Consider the following 17,823-nt stretch of genomic DNA (forward strand, 5'->3'; position numbering starts at 1 on the left):
TATGTATATTCTATTTCTTAGAGTTCTGATTCAGTTCTTTATTTTATTGCTTTCATCCTGCATTTATTTCCTTTAACTTGCAACCTTTCTCTCTCTGAAGGGTAATTTTATGTATGTATTTGGTTCGGCTATGGTAGCACACTGATCATGTACAAATCAAGATGCTGCTGTAAAGGTATTTTTGGATGGAAGTAACGTTTAAATCAGTAGACTTTGAGTAAAGCAGATTACCCTCATACAGATTAATCTGGGTGGGTCTCATCCAATTATTTGAAGTCCTTAAAAGGAAAAACTGAGGTCCTCAGAAGGGAAAGGAGTCAACCTTACAGATCATCTTTCTTATTTAAGATCACATTATCTATATATCAGTTCCTACCAGAATTTCCAGCCTCCCTACAAACTTCCTACTTACCAATTCCTACAACTGTGTGAGGCCAATTCCTTAGAATACTACCTATATCTCTCCTCTATAAATACATAACTCATATACATAGCTATTTACATATACATAGCATGTACATAGCTATATGCATAGCTATTTTCCATAGCTAATACACATAATATACATAGCTAGATATATATCATTTTTCTGAAAGGTCTAATACATCCCTTGACTTCATTCTGTTCTTTAATCACCCATCTTTTTACCTTTTGTCTTCTTGAACTGATGGTTGATTTAGATGCTGATGGGAATTTTCTTCTGTTGGTTGTGCATTCTCACTAGGCTGTGTTCTTTGACAAATTTGTATGCAGTTTTCTCGTTGTTTCTCTCCTTTCTCCTTCTGCCCTTCACTTCTCCATCCTCCTTTCCTTCCTTGTGTTGTGTATATGTGCAAATGCATACATACATGTGCCTGTGCATGCATCTATGCAGCTTTGTCCAAAACTTTTATTTGTGCAGTGACTCCATCTAGATTTTGTAAGATACTTCTTGTTTTTGTTTTTCAACAAATTACAACTGATGTCTGTTTATTTCTTGCATCTTCCACAGTGGAGGACTGTGGGAGGAGATTTGGGCAAATAGCTGTGTTGAATTCTGTGCAGTGTTAGAGTATCAAGGAGCTGTTCCCACTTCTGAACTTCTGTTAAACATCCCATGCTAGAATTCCCTGAACCTAATTAGAATAGGTGTCCTGTTCTTATGGAGGAAACAGGGAAATGGATCTGCTCTATTCTTCACTATTGTGTAGCCGTAGCCCTGGAACCTTTTCTTCCATTATAGGGACTCAACTTCTCAGCATCACTGTTCATTTCTCAAACTTTACCTGTTTCTTTTCTGTAACTCTCTCTACTTTTCCCCATCAAAACATCAATCAGTTCATTTTCTCCCCAGATATGGGGGAATTTCTTTCTTTCTTTTTTTTTTTTTTTTGCGGTGCTGGGGATTGAACCCAGGGCTTCGTGCTTGCTAGGCAAGTGCTCTACCAACTGAGCTATATCCATAGCCCGATATGGGGGAATTTAGAGAAGGACTCAGATTGTGGGACTCACTACTTGGCTTTTGAAGGATAGAGATAGGAAAGGGGTTAGATGCTTCCCTACAAAATATTTCTCACTTTACTACTTTACTCTCAGATCTCATCTTTTTCTATTATTGACTGTGACTTTTTTTGAACTTCATGGCATCAAATTATCTTAGTTGATGCAGTTGAATTTTTCCTGGGTTTGCTTGTTTTTTTCTTTCATTGATTTGTATGTTGGGAGAGGAAATTCTATGAAGCAGTTTTATTCCCCCATCTTAGCTCAGAAGTCCCCAAAGATTTTTGGTAGCCAGAAAATATTTCTACTCATTGTACAGAAATGAAAATTTGCAAATAGGAGATTAGGTAGGGCACATTGTCATATGAACAAGTACTTAATTACATTAGAGATGCAAATGTTTTTTGAGATTATACTTTTGTAAACAAGATGATCTTGTTATAATGGAGGATTTGTAATAACTGCAATATGAAGGAGTCTCAGAGGAAAAATTAAGAAAATTGAGTATGCAAACTATTTATTGCCTGAGTTAGTAGTGTGCACAAAAATGCAATGAATACCAAAGACTGTGTGCAAAATCATAACAGTGCATTCTATAACAGTCTCATTCTCCTCTTTAAATATCTAGACTACTTTTCATTTCTCGTAACTGAGCTGAGGAAATGTTGTCTCAGACTGACACTTTTCTGAATGTTTTAAATCTCTAACAATCAAAAACACACTTGGCAGAGAACTAATTTCACACCTCAGGCATTAAAACCCAGAGTCTGTATTCATTGTTTACTTTACATAATGTAAAACAGCATGAAGCATGATATATTATACAATGGATGAATGGGGATTTTAGAAAATAGGGAATCATTTTACATTTACACCTGGTAGATGACATTCTATGTATTGGAAGTTGTTCCGATATATCAAACATGATGATTTTTTTTCAATCAACTGAATTTTTGTCACTAGCACATGTTAAAGAATAGAAGACTTATATTGTTTGATTACATTTTTCTATAATATAACAGTAATTTTGTGAGTTATTTTGATATCAGTGTCAGTACCTAATAAACCAGGCTTTGTTTTAAATATGAAACATAAAAATTAGAGATCACCATAAAATCTGGATTAATGAAATGATAGCATTACAGTTAAAAACCTAGGCCAATTAAAAACAAGCCTTTGGCAATGTAATGTATGCTAGTTAGCTTTTTGTTACTGTGACCCAAATACCTGACATAAACAGAGGATTTTGGCTCATGGTTTCAGAAATTACAGTCCATGGTAGGCTGGATCCATGGCTCTGGTCTGGAAGTAAGACAGAACATTATAGAGAAAGGGCATGGGAGAAGAAAGTTGTCAGCTCATGGCAGCCGGGAAGTAGAGTGTGTGTTGGAGGTGGAGGAAAAGGGGCCAGAAAGAAAAGAAACCCTTTCAAGCCACACCCCCAGTCACCTACTTCCTTCAACTAAGCCCTGTCTCCCAGGAGTTCTTTCAGTCATTAGTGGATTAATCCACTGATGAAGTCAGTGCCCTCATTATCCAATTACTTCCCACGTGAGATGTTGGGGGACATTCCAGAATCAAAGCATGACACGAAGATTAATTCTTACTATAAAATTATTGAATCATGAATGAAAAGCACCAGTGGAAACAGGAGGTAGGATGAGAGGAGTCGTCTCTGCTTCTGATGGCATTTCCGAGAGCAGGATGCAGCTCTAAGTTTCCCGCAGTCAGAGGTATTTCCTGTGGTTTCAGTGGTATCTGTAGTGAGGCTAGGAGTGACTACCGCGCCCAGTGAATTGGAGTGTTTTAGCCAGGGGTGACAGAGGTTTCAGTGGTGACAGCAGTCTCTGGCAGTATCAGAAGTCATGTGCTCTTATTCACTATTTCTGCCGATGGGCTGGTAGCATCTTCTGAAATTCTTATTTTCTGCTTTACCACACCTTACCTAAATCCTTTTGATCTGCCAACCTTTCGTTTACTTTTATGAAGTTTTCTTTTTAAATGCTCTGTGCTTGAATTATTTAGCATGATTTCTGTTTTCCTAATGAACCCTTACTGGTTCTGTACTGTCAGTATCTTTTTTTGCATTAGCTCCAACTATTCTACACTGGGCCTTCTTTAGCCTGCCATGGGCACTCTCTTTGTATCCGTGTGGCTGTTGATCTGTTTTGGACTCCAGTGACAAGCATGGGAGGGCTCTGTGGCTTTCTTCATGAGTACGATGTGATAGCAATACAACTTCACTAATGATTAGGCATTCCTTAGGACCTGCATGTTTTAATACAACTCATTATTAAAAGGAAAGCAGACAAGGCCTATGAGACTTGTTCTGCATAGGAACCACTTTTTCTCTGTTTGCCACAGTATCTGTGGGTTATTCCATCCTAGCAGTGGACGCACTGGGTTGGAATTGCCTTCATTCCTTTATTTTTTTACTCAAACAAACAAATTGTAATTATCAATAGTGGCACAGACATTCACTTGAGGTCTGTCAGAAATGAACATTCAGAATGGGGAGAAGGTGAACCCAATGATGCTGGAGGGGACTGGTCATTCTCTAGAGTGGGACAAATGCCTACAATGACATCACAGAATGCCAGAGCTAGGAAAGTAAAGGCAGTAGTAATTCTCGTTTGTCAAATTTACCAAATTTTCTTCTTTTATTCTCAATCAAATGAAACTCAGGTGACTCTAAAAATGTCCCTAAAGAAATTTATTAAGTTAAAGATCAGAGAGATTTAATGAATTCTTTTAGGCAACTTTTCAGTTGACTTTTCAGCTGACTGTAAGCTTCATGAGTGAAGACATTGCATCTGTCTTGTTTACTCTTGAGTAATTAGCTCCTTGACAGTAGTGAGGACATAGTGACTTCAGGTTAGATATTTCAGTGGGTAAATAAATGCATGCTCTGTGCATGTGTGCATGTGATTGGGAATCAAGGAGATATACTATAGAGTTTTCAACTTTTATACATTTCCCACTCCCACAGTTGACCTCTCCATTCCTCTTCTCATTCTGCCAGTTTGTGCTTTATACTGAATATTCAAACTAGTTTCTATACTGTGGTTTGTGTTTTCTGTTTACCTCACTCCTCTCCCTTCTTTTCTTCCCCCAATCATTTCCTACTTTAGTTAGAATGATTAAATTTAGTTAATTCCTTTCTATCTTTCTAATTTAAGCCCCTGAGCTATTTTGGAAATAAAAATTACATTTTCAGTCTTATTGTATTGATTACTTAAACAACCAAGATTCTACCATTTTGGGCACATAGATTTATTAGGTATATTCAATTTGCTAATAGTTTGCTGAGGAACTCTCTAGATTTTAAGTTTCTGGATATATTTACATCATACTTAAAAAAGGTTTTCATTATGAGAAATTAAAAAAGGTTTGTGCTTTTTGAAACCAGTATAATAAAACCTTTTGTGCTTGTTTCCAGCTTTAATAGTTACCGTTATAACAAAGTGATCAATGTTTTATGTGTTAATATCTTCCATTTTATATAATTTCATTTGTAGCCATTTTAGTTTTTGTTTATAAATAGTAAAGACTTAAGATGTAATCATGATGCTGTTATCATTCTTAAAAATTTATTTAATTTCATCAAATAGTCAGTGTTTATCCCTAAGATTTTTTTTTTGCAGTTTCTTTGTTCAAATCAGTATCCAAATTAGGTCTACAAATGGGAATTGATTAAAAAGTCTCTTATCAGTAATCCATTTTGTTTCCTCCCTTTCTCTCTTATTTTATTTTTCTATTTCCATTTATTCTGGAAATTTTCCTACAGTATAACTTGCTGACTGCATTTCTGTGGTTTTCTTTAACTCATTTCTTTCTTTTTTTTAAAATATAAATTACTGGTTAGATTTAGAGGCTTGATCTGATTCAGTTTGATTGTCATTTTCTTGAAAGGAAATTTTATTAGAATACTTCATAGAGGGCAGGTGATACCTGATTATCTTTCTTCTGTTGATATTAGCAGCCACTGATGGTTGTGGCCTGTATATATTACTTTATTAGCAATTGCACAATGATGACATTTTAAAATTATGTTTTAAATTTATCACCTGAAATAGTTCTAAAAAGAAACATCCCCTAAAGAATTATTTAATAATTCTCAGATCCTTCACATTCATACAAAAGAGTCAGGATTTATTCATTTTCAAAATAATGAATTGGTGTTGTAACATTTTTCCAAAGTAAGAAATGATTTTTTTAAAGGGTCATTACATACTTATGAATTTTGGCATCTTTGATTTTTCAATCAATTGCAGGTATTATTCTTGTTGATACTCAAATAGGCCCACCTTTGGCTAGAGAGAACTTCTAGTTGGCTCTTGGATCTTTTTTATCTGCCTCAGTAGTCTGATACAATTTTTGGTTTCTGGTTTGACAACATATTCTAGGACCATCTTGTGCATTTCTTGCTGCATTCCTACTTCATAATACTTCTTGAATCTGGTTCTTTTCTGGGGAAAATGGAACCTACTAGCTATCTATTAGTCCTACTATTCCCTCTTCAGTGGATAGAGTTGAGCTCTGTGTTAAAAATAAAATTAAAATATATAATTCACATTGATGATTTTAATTCAAATTCAAGAACATAGAAATTTTACTTAACCTCTTCAATCTTATATTTGATTCTCTTTGTATTCTTAGCAAAGTTTCTGGTTCTTACAGAAAAACAATATAATTACTCATTTGCTTTATTTCACAATACACTCAGATTTTTTTGTTTTGTGTTTCAGCTCTTTTTTGGTATATCTGTAATTATTAGTGTATATTCTGATAGACATGTAGAACTAAATTATTTTATTTTATTTTATTTTGAAACGTGCAAAGTTAATCGTCTAAACTTCTCACCAGTATTTTAGTTTATCTTGAATCTTCAGCAGAATAATTATTCCTCAGTTGTTGTGTACATTATCTTCTTTATGTCCATTAGTTAAGCACAGTAACTATGTTATTTATTTATTTTTTTACATTTTATGTTTTATTTATTTTTATTTTTACTGACTGCATTTTGATTCATTGTACACAAACAGGGTACAACTTTTCATTTCTATGGTTGTACATGATGTAGATTCACACTATTCATGTGATCATACATGTACATATAATGATGTCTGTCTCAGTCCACTATCTTTCTTTCCCTTGCACCTCCTCATTTCCCTCTACACAATCCAAAGTTTCTCCATTCTTTTTTTACCCCCACCCTCCATTATGTATCTTCATTCAACATCATCCTTAAAACACTAGCCAGAGCAATTAGACAGACCAAAGAAATTAAAGGGATACAAATAGGAAATGAAGAACTCAAGCTATCACTATTATATTTTAAAATCACTGGAAATAATGCCACTGTGTGTTTATGTTGTTAACCTGTGACATCATTTAATTCATTAGTTTATTTTTACTTTTATTTTCTTAGTAATCACTTTTTAAAATTCTTATTTTATGGTTATATAAAATATTTCTATGGTCTCAGTGTCAAATATACAATGTTAGATGTATTCTGAAAAGTCTAGCTTTAATTTTGTCTTCTCTTTCTTGTTTCCTCCCTTTCCCTACAGGTATACTTCTTCTTTTCTTTTTAAAAATTTTTGTTTTATTTTTCCATTTGAAAGAAAGTACATGAAAATACATATTTCTCATCTCTCTATGCATGGTAGCATATTATACATATTTGGAGGTCATTCCATACTATTATACGGAGCTGTTTTAATTTCTTTCCATATTTGTATTATTATCCATTGTGCAAATGCACCATGTGTTATAGTTGTACATAATGATGGGATTTTTGTTGCATATCATACATATACACATAAGTGTATCTTAGTTCATTCAGCTGGTCCTACATTAATGAAGACTAAGTTTTCTGTCTGTAGATATCACAGACAATTCTGCAACAAAGAGCTTTATTCCAACTTTTTCTTTGAATTTTCACCAGTTTTCTGGAATAGATCCTTTAGGGTAATTTTTCTGGGAAAAGGTTAAATGTATTTTTTGCTAGGTATTACAAAAATAAAGATTGTACCATTTTGCATCCCCACCAGCAATATGTGTGTATGTGTTTTCCTTATGTCCTCATCAACAGTATAAGTGATCAGTTGTTTTGATTTTTAACCATCTGAAGGTGAGAAATGTTGCAATTTTAATTTACTTTTTTTCTGTATCAAGTTTATTGAGCTATAATTTACAAATACCAAAGTGTGGAAAGTTTAAGTGTACAGTTCAATGAGTTTGGGCAAATGTGTATGCCTGTGTATCCACCATCCTCCTTAAGATGTGGAAAGTTCCATCACCTTCTTCATGTTGGCTTCTGACTCTCAATAAGCCTCCATCTTTTTTTTTTTTTTAATTGATAATGTCCTTGCCTTTTGACACCACAAAATATTCCAAGATAATCTAGTATTTTTCCTGTCCTTGCTATGAAATCAACTACTTTTCAAATTGCCCTTTTTATTAGAAATGATGTTTAGAAATCAATATCTGGATGCTAGTTGTGGTCATAGCTACTGGAGTATAAGTAGTTATGAGTAGGGTTGCCAGATAAAGTATAGGAATCCAAGTTAAACTTGTTTCAACTCCTCAATGGAATTTTTTTTTTAGTTTGTCACAAGTAGTACATGAAACATACCTTTACTAAAAATTATTTATATTTATTCTGAAGTTCAGATTTAACTGTGTATATTGCATTTTTATTTGCTAAACCTAACAATTCTACTTCTAGGCTTTCTTAGCAGAAAAAATTATAAGATCTATAAGTATATTAATGCATGTCTATCTATCAATCATCTATCTATCTAAAATATCATGAGTTTATACCAACATGTTTGAATCCAATCAAAATCATAAGGTTTATTTTGGTCTTCTCTCTTTATGTTTTTGTAGCCATTTTTTCCTCAAGAGTGAGAAAATTTACTCTCCCTATCTATAAAATATTAAAATATTTGTTCAATTCTAAGATATACAGAATGACTAAATCATATCTCTGTGAGAAAGGTCTTTTTAAACTAGTTGTAAAGTTCATGTACAGTTTTGTTTTTCTGTGTTTTGCTGGTTATATCTTGCCTGCTTTAAATTTGTCTTCCATTTATTTTGAGAATGGTGTAACATCTTTTCATATATTTCAAAATCATTAACATTTGTTTTTTTGTGATCTATCTATTCTTATATCTCAACTTTTTAAAACTGAGTTTTTGGTCTTCTCTACATTTGGAAAGATTTTAAGATATTAAAACTTAAACTGTGGGGCTGTAGTTGTAGCTCAGTGGTAGAGCACTTGCCTAGCATGTATGAGGCACCAGGTTTGATCCTCAGCACCACATAAAAAATAAATAAAGGTATAAAAAATACAGTAACATTAAAAAACCCTTAAACTGTGATTTTTTTTTCTTTCTTTTGTGCCAGCGATTGAACCCAAGGATGCTTAACTACTGAGTCACATCTCCAGCACCCTACTCCCCACTTACTTTATATTTTGTTAGAGACAGGTCTCCCTGAGTTTAGGGCTTCGCTAAGTTGCTGAGGCTGGCTTTGATCTCAAGATCCTCCTGCCTCAGCCTCCTGAGTCACCACCATGTCCAGTGATTTACCATTTTTATTTTCATTTTGCTCATGAAAGATTTTGAGATTTCATTTTTAAAAGTTTTTTACATAATGCAATTTATCAGGTTTTTTCTTTTCTTGTTTTTTTTTAACTTTACTGTTCTTATTTTAAAGTCATATTTAGAAAAGTTCTTTTCCACTTCCAGGTTATAGAGGAATTTTCTTGCAGTTGGTTTTGTTTTTGAGATTGAAATCTTTGATCATTTCGAAATTTATTGTAATTATGGAGTAAGGAACAAATTCGGTTTTCTTTTTTGTCCATATTAGCACTCTCTTGAATGATAGCTGAGAGGAGTGTCCTAGGAAATCAGCTTATTCGCTCAGCAATTGAAAATGTAATTCCTTTGTTTTCTGGGGTTAATTGTTGCTAATAGGAAATTGGCTCTCATCTTATTGACTTTGATTTTGATTTTTCTTTATTGGCTTTATTCATTAGTAGCACTCAAGAATTTTCACACTATCTTTAATAGTCTGCAGTTGCACTTTAACATGTCTACGTGTGGATTTGCTATTCCTCAATTGGGGAATATTCTCAGCCATTATTTATTTATTTTTGGGTGGTAGTAGAGAACCTGGGGGTGTTCTACTACTGAGCTGCATTCCCCATTTCCCCATCCATCCACCTTTTAAACGTTTTGTGATGAAGAATCTCACTAAGTTGCCCAGGCCTGGAACTTGTGCTCCTCCTTCCTCAGTCTCCATTAGTGGCTGGTATTATGGGCATGTGCCTCTGGGTCCAGCAATCGTTACCTCTTTTTATGTTGCTTTCACTATTGTATCTCTTCTCTACTTCTAGATGTGTCTTAGGCAAATAATGGTAACTTTTTTCAGTCTGTCTCTCATAGCTTAGGGATTCTTTTTCATATCTTTCACTTCTTTCTGAAGACTGTGTACTTTCTGGATGAATTAATTCCTTAAAAACCACCTTCTAATTAAATTTTCTCTTCTATTGTGTTACATCTAGATTTATCTTGACAATTGTTACATGTTATTTAGCAAGTCCTAAAATAGCCTACTCATCTTTTCTATTCTCCACAGTGTTCTATTATATCTTTGTTTCATTTATCATTTTATCTTGAAAACACGAATGTAGTTTAGTATTTCTAATTTTTTAATTATCATTTTAAATCTTTTTTCAAGATCATGTTATTTTGATAAATGTTGTTTCTTTATCCCTTCTTAATTATAATTACATTAAAATCATTTAACAGAGGTAACCAGTAAATTTATCTCCCTATTTTTGAATTTATTAGTTGACTTCCTTTTAGTGTAATTTTTTTTCAAGTACTTTGAAATTTTCGTTTGCACGTTATTCTGAAAGGTAACTTTTACTTTTTCTCTCTCTCTGTATCTACCTCATATTTTCTAGTACTTTTGCAGGGAAGGCCTAAAACAGGAACAGAGTTTATTTTGTCTGCTTAGAGGGATCTCCTTTGCTGACAGTTTGTCACAGCCCCAGTCACTGAGTTAGTAGAGATGTTTATAACACTGCTTTTCCCCCTTATAGTAATTCCCTGTATACTAATTTAGTATGATGTATGGAGAGACTGACACTTATTATTAGAGAACACAGTTATTTCATGTGCTAATCAGCAATTATGTTTATACTTCTTGTATTTCTCAAATCTGTTCACCTTCCTTTCTTGCCTCCCCTCCTTCTTTATCCTCTCCCCATTAGCAAAGGCCCCTCAAGTCCTCTTTATACTCTATCCTTGGTCATCAATGAAGCAATCAAACAAAACAAAAACACTGAATATTGGTGAGGTAGGAGGAGATTATTTAAATTATAGGAAAGCTGGAGATAAATCAAAATTACTGTAAAACTTGAGCATCGAAGCTGTCCAAAGGTGGGTCCCAAAGCATTTTTCAAGACATTTACACTCAGGAGGAATCTACTGAAGTTCTGACTCTACCTACAGTAACAGAGATGACAGTCTGAGCATAGCTTGGGACAGAGGGAACTGAATCAAAAAGATCATACAACTAGAGGCTGCCAGAGGGGTGAAGAGTTCAATGAGGCTATGTAAGGCTGACTCATATTTTGATATCACCAGCAATGACAGGGATATTCAATTTACCTGAGAGAAGAAAAACTTACTGAACAACTTCTCTTTTTTTTGTTAACTGAGAGCAGAAGTAGTAAAAATGTAAACTGAGCAAAAGTACATTCTTTTAGAAAATGAGTCTTTCAAACTTCCACAATCCTCAAGAGGAAAGTACAAATGATAGTCTGCCTAAGCAAAGCTTTCTTTGCAAGACTAATTCTTATTCTAGTTTAAAGATTTTCCAACAGCTAGGATAAGAACATGAGAACACTGACATTTACATCAGTGCCTCAGTCCTGAGATCTTCACCTATCCATTCCGAAATTAGATATGATGACATGGACTATGACTTGTTTCCTTGAATCAAAAACCAGTCCACACAAAAAAGCCAAAATCTTTTCAAACAGAACTCTCCAAAGTTATCAATAATTTTATCAAGTAAAAATAATAAAATTCTTTGAAGATAGAAGAATCAGAGAAAAGTACTCTGTGGCGGGCGAGACCCGGGGCCCAGGGTTACGCCACAGGCATCCAAGATGGCGACTGGCAGAGAGCCAAAGGGCGTGCTGAATGCGCCTTGAGAAAACCAGGAAGCATTTACCATTGGCTGTATGATAATTAGTTCAGCCGCCTAGCGCGTGGACAGATATATCTTACATGTATGCTTGAGCTCATGATCGCTTGACCTTTAATAGGATTGGATGGACATATCTGATTACAATTGCTTATGCATGAGACTGCTTATATATTGAGGGTGTTATCCGAATAAAGCAGGAGCTGCTTCATGAACTTCTGAAGAGTATGTGTCGTTTGTCCTGCTGGTCAGCGGCAAGTGGTGGCAAGCGGTAGTATTCAAGAGTAGCTTATAACTATCTCTTTACCATTTTCTTTTTCTAGTCATGTTTGAGTCTTAAAATACTTTTACAGTAGCTGAAAGAATTTCTCTAAAAACATATCTATGATTAATGATGTCACTGGTGACATACTATGCTTTTTAAACTAAATAAGACATTTTTTTCCTCAATTTTACATAATTCAATTTTATTCATTTTAATGAAACATTTTGTTATTTTCAAAAAATGTTTCACTTTATTAGCTTAGTGTCAATGATTTTTATTACAATGAGGATATATAGGAGTTTATACTTAACAAACTTACATTTTAATTGATATTTTATATATTTACATGTATATAGTTATGCTTATATTAATTTATATGTAATACATAATATGTATTAAGATATACAAATATAAAAATATAAAATACACAAATGTTTGTGTGTATATATATATAAATACACACACATATGATAAATACATTTTTATTATGATATTTTGTATTTAAACCCAGGGATGCTCTACCACTGAGTTACATCCCAGCCTTTATTTTTTATTTTGACAAACAGTCTCTCTAAGTTGCCCAAGCTGGCCTTGAACTTGTGATCCTCCTGCTTCAGCTTCCCAAGTTACTGGGATTATAAGTGTGTGTTCCTATGCTCAGCTAAAATATTATATTCTAAATATTTAAAATGAGTTAAAATTTTTGCACTCATTTAAAAATTTTAATAAACTGTGAACAAAAAGATCCAGTATTGATACTAGTATTTCAGTGTTACATGAAGGAATACGATGTTGACATCGTGTCACTCCAACGAGGAGAGTTGTCTCCTCTCCTTTATTTATGGCAAGTACTCAGAAACTTCATTCAGGTAGTGCTGGATTCATCTTTCACTGGCTGGCAAGAGTCACTTGCCAAAGTTTAAGGAGATTAGTCGTTAAGCACAGCAATATTAAAAATCGTTCATGAACTTATAAACATATTAAAAACAAAGATAATAAATCTTTAAGCCACCACTTCCTGCTCACTTCACTCTATTTACTATTATCCGAGCTCTCAGGTTACTAATGTCTCCTGCATCTTTGATATGGTGGAAATACCATACAGTGACATGACATTGGGCATCTTCCCCAACATTCCGTTAAGTATCATTTCATTGATAATTTGCAATTGGCCTTGGTGGAAGTATTTTTCCACAGAAATTAGTGAATTCTATAAATCAGGACTTCATTTATTATTTGTTGATTTTCTAGACGTAGGATAGTGATGGAGAAAATATCAGTATGGCATATTAAACTTAAAAGAGTGCTCTGTTTATGGTCATTGAATAACGAATAGCACAAAAAATTAGGAAATATTCTTCCAGTGTTCAAAACTATTTTCAAAGAAGTCCTTAACATCAATGATAAATAAATGAACTTCACTGATATATCTTCATCATTTTATCCTACGTATTAATGTTACAGGAAATGCCAACCAGAATCAAAATTGTTACTATACTATTTTTTTGTTGTTGTTTTTAACCATAGGTTATGTAGGGATAGAAGATTTCAACAAAAATCAATGAAAGTGTTCTGTGAGAATCAATTGGCTGTATAGAATTTACAATAAAGAGTATTGCATGTTTTATTTATAAATTTCTGTATATTCTTTATGTTAATTAAGTTTATAATGAACTTAAGAGTGTGTATATGCTTGCTCTCATTGCCCTTCAGGTAAGATGGTTTTAAACATTCCTCAGCACACACTATGGGCAGTAGAATCTTGTGGCACTGAGGAGCCCTCCCTCAATGTCTGTTTCTACAGAGTGAGCCCTGGATATTCCAAGGAACCTTCAGTCTTAGCTAACCAGGGATGTGAAACTCACAGCTGTTGCTTTTTGAGGGAATTGGATGCAACTGACTCTAGTTACTACTGTTTTTCTGTTCCGTTTCTGGGCCATAATGATGCTTATTTTAATTTCGTGTGTGGCTATGTCTTTAGAAATTTAAAGAATACAAATTTTATTTATCATTGTTAAGGATTTAAGGAAAACAGGGAGTTACAACATGAATTCATTGTGCATTTTGCCCTTGAATACCTCCATAAATATGGGGGTGCACAGCAGCAAGGGCAAGTGAACAATGACAGTGATTTTCTGCCTGTGGGATTCCCAGTCACTCCTTAACATCAGAATCACAGTTTCTGCAAATCCTTACTCTCATTTGTCTCCCTGTCTACTAGAATAAATTGACCTGTTTCTTGTTTTACATAATTCATTCTTTCATTCAGCAAATAGTGGTTTTAGTATGTTTTCAATGTGCCAGGCACTCGTCCCACAGTGGTGAATACAACCATTCTTGGCCCTTGTGGAACTTAGGCTCTAGTGGAGAGACCAATGTTAAAACCACATAAATAAATTGCAAACTGTGCTAAGAGTTATGAATACAAGTACAGGGACCTTTGATTGCTTATAAGAAGAAGACAGGATTATAGTCCAACATTTCAGCAGACTTCACTGAAGTTCTGATATTTGAATAAAATTTTAAAAGGTGAGTATAAATTAATATCTCACAGGGAAAACAATGGACAATGAGGACAGGAAAAAAAGCAAGTATATTTAGGTTACAAGGGTTGGGCAAAAGATGGCCAGAAATCAGTGGAAAGACATGCAGGGATCAGAGCGTATAAATTTGGAAGTACTGAGCAGTTGAGTGATACAATTCGATATGACTTTTAAAAACCAATTTTGTTCTGTCATCCCAGATGGGTAGCACTTATAAAAACTAAATTTGAGTAATAAATATACCATTTATGGTAACTTTGAAATACTTATTATGTTTAATTAAAAACTTGGGACTTAATGGGTTGCTTTGTCAACAGTGGTTTGGAAGGAAGCCAAAATGTAGGACATTTATTGGGAGGTTATTAATTTAACAGTCCAGTGAGAGATCATGGAAGCTTGGACTTGGGACGTGCTGGTCATGCTGGAGAGAAGTGAATAATTACAGAGAGATGTAGGAGGGAAGATTAACAGGACTTGGTAATGTATTGGATATTGAGAGTAAGGAGGAGGGCAGTTTCAATTTTACTGATTTCCTAAACGACTGGAAGAGGTGCCAATCACAGAGAAAACTGACATAGGACCCAGTTTGAGGTCTAGTTTGGACATTCTATGTTTGAAGTAACTTTGAGATCTCATAGCAGAGATATTGATTGGCAATTATGTGTGTATCAATGTTTGTTTATACTATTATTATTATTATTATTATTATTTTGCACCAGGTATTGAATCCAGGGACACTTAACCACTGAGCACATCCCCAGTCCTTTTTATTTTATTTTATTTTGAAACAGGGTCTTGCTGAGTTATGGAGGCTGGCTTTGAACTTGATGATCCTCCTGCATCAGCCTCGACAGCTATTCCTGTGCCACCATGCCCAGCTTTTAGCTTTTTTTTTTTTAAGACTGTGAACTCTTTAAGGTTGGGAAGCATCATATCACTCAATATTCTTATTTTCAGGCAGCAGATGCTGACTGCAATTAAGCAGAAAGGAGTTTACTGAAGAGATTTTGGGTATCTCCCAGGTTTAAGGGAAAGCTGGTGCACTAGGCATGAGAAACTATTTCCAGGAACAAAGCCCCAGATTGTGCCTCTGGACTGGTCTGTGGAGGCAGCTGTGGCAGAACACCAGGCGTCACATGTGGTGATGCCTCTGTAGAGCCAACACGCAGCTTCACTACAACTGCAACCCCATGTCATTTCTGTGTCCGCCCAGGCCTTGCTGTCTCCATCAGGAAGTCCCAGATAGTGTGAACGAGAGTCGCCATCGGTGTATTGATTGCCAGAGCCTGAGTTTTTCTCTAGCTGCCAGAATGACTGTGTCTGAGGGCTAATATTTTCAGCTTCTGTGAGGGAAGAAGCTTTTGCCCTTTTGCCAAGATGATAAAGGGAAGACTCCCCGCTCTCCCCAAAAGGCAATGAGAGCTAACACAAGTGGCAGATTTCCATTTACACATACTTTATTCTTCTTTGTATACTGAGTATCTCATGTAGTGGGAGCACATAAGAAATAACAACTGGTTTTGAATTGAATTTTAAGATTATTTTGATAATGAATGAGAGTAATTCAGATGGAAAAATTTCCTTCATTTTGATCATGTAGACTATTCATTACTAGATTATTATGTATCACTTAAATTTAACTTTGTAAGCTAACTTCATTGTGAAATTCTATAATTACCATTATAATTTGGTCTTAAGAAAATAAGACTTTTTTTTTCAAAACAACAAAGGCCTTACATTTCTTACTTGGGGGATGCAGGGTATATTTCAGTGCCCAAAATGTTTTAGGTATTTCATTTAAGGAAAACACTTTTTTTTCCCATTTCTCCTTTCCTATCTATGCCTTTTAATGCTAAACAAATAAATATCATTTGACATTTCCTATTGTTCCATGACACATTTTTGTCCTGGAACTTATTTCACATTCCATCAGTCCCATTCAGATTGATGGAGTGCAATCATTTAGTATTTATTTTGCCTTCTTCCTTTTTAATATTTTGGACCTTTTAAATTTTATTTTTCCTTTACAAATCTGAAAAAAAATTGAAAAGTCCTGCATTGTTTTTGTAAACTATAAAAAAAAAACAAATAACAAAGATTCCAAGTGAATCTTGTTTAATGATGGCGATGATTAATGGGGAAACAATTTTTTTTTCTTCTTAATAAATTGAGATGAGAATATTACTGGATCATTTCTCCTTCAAACATATGTGAGACAATTTTATTTCTTATTTCTATTTAATCTCTTAAGTTTGGTATGAAAATAAATTTTTTCTCTGCTAATTTAATTTTTCAATATTCCCTGATAGTAGTCTGTTAACATTTGTCCTTTCTTTCTTTCTTTCTTTCTTTCTTTCTTTCTTTCTTTCTTTCTTTCTTTCTTTCTCTCTCTCTCTCTCTCTCTCTCTCTCTCTCTCTCTCTCTCTCTCTTTCTTTGTTTCTCCTTCCCCACTTAGGGACAGATGCTGTGCATTGGACTCAGGACCTCACAAATACTAGGCTTATACTCTACCACTGAGCTGCTGCTTCCACCCCTCCATATTTTCTATGATAACCAGAACTGTTAGAAAAGGAATGCTGTATGGTAATGCTAGCTACTTGTCCATTTAATCCAAACTCTTGTGGTGGCTTGTACTATGTTAGTCATTTGGGGAGCCATATGTATTAGCGTACTCCTCCCTGTGTAGTTTACGAGAGCATTGGCTCAAAAGGGCCTTGAGTAAGAATTGGAAGGCAGATATGAAGCAGTAACCATCTCTCTAGAAGGCTGGCATGATTAGATGTGCCAACAGATGGATGCAGAGATGCCAGCAGCCAGCTGGTCCTTGCTCTACATATGCAGCCTTTCTTCCCGACAATCCAGATGAGTCACAGTAGCTTCAAGCTCAGACCTATACTCTACATAAACTCACTGAAATGGTAGTTGCATTTCTATTGACCTCTCATGAGCCTTCCTTTCAGAGCCCATTTCAGTGGCTGGAAGTTCTTGGCTTCTTAGACTGGTTGGCTGATTATTCTCACTGATCATCCAGCTTCCCCTTCTGAATCTCCATCTACCCAGCCCTTTCCCTAAATGTGTAAGTCCTGACTCCAGTAATAAGTCCCTAGCCCATAATTTACGGTGGGTCAGTTTCCTGGTTGAACCCTGACTGATTCAACTTTTCATGCTGAAACTTATTCTGATACTGTTTCCTTTGTCACTTTTTCTTTGTCATGAATTACTATTTATTTTTCAAATTTAAGACTTTTCTCTTGACCTACATACATTTGATTTTCATTAATAGCAAGAAGTCTAAATTAATTTTT

The sequence above is a fragment of the Sciurus carolinensis genome, chromosome 8, assembly GCF_902686445.1.
Source record: "Sciurus carolinensis chromosome 8, mSciCar1.2, whole genome shotgun sequence".
NCBI lineage: Eukaryota > Metazoa > Chordata > Mammalia > Rodentia > Sciuridae > Sciurus > Sciurus carolinensis.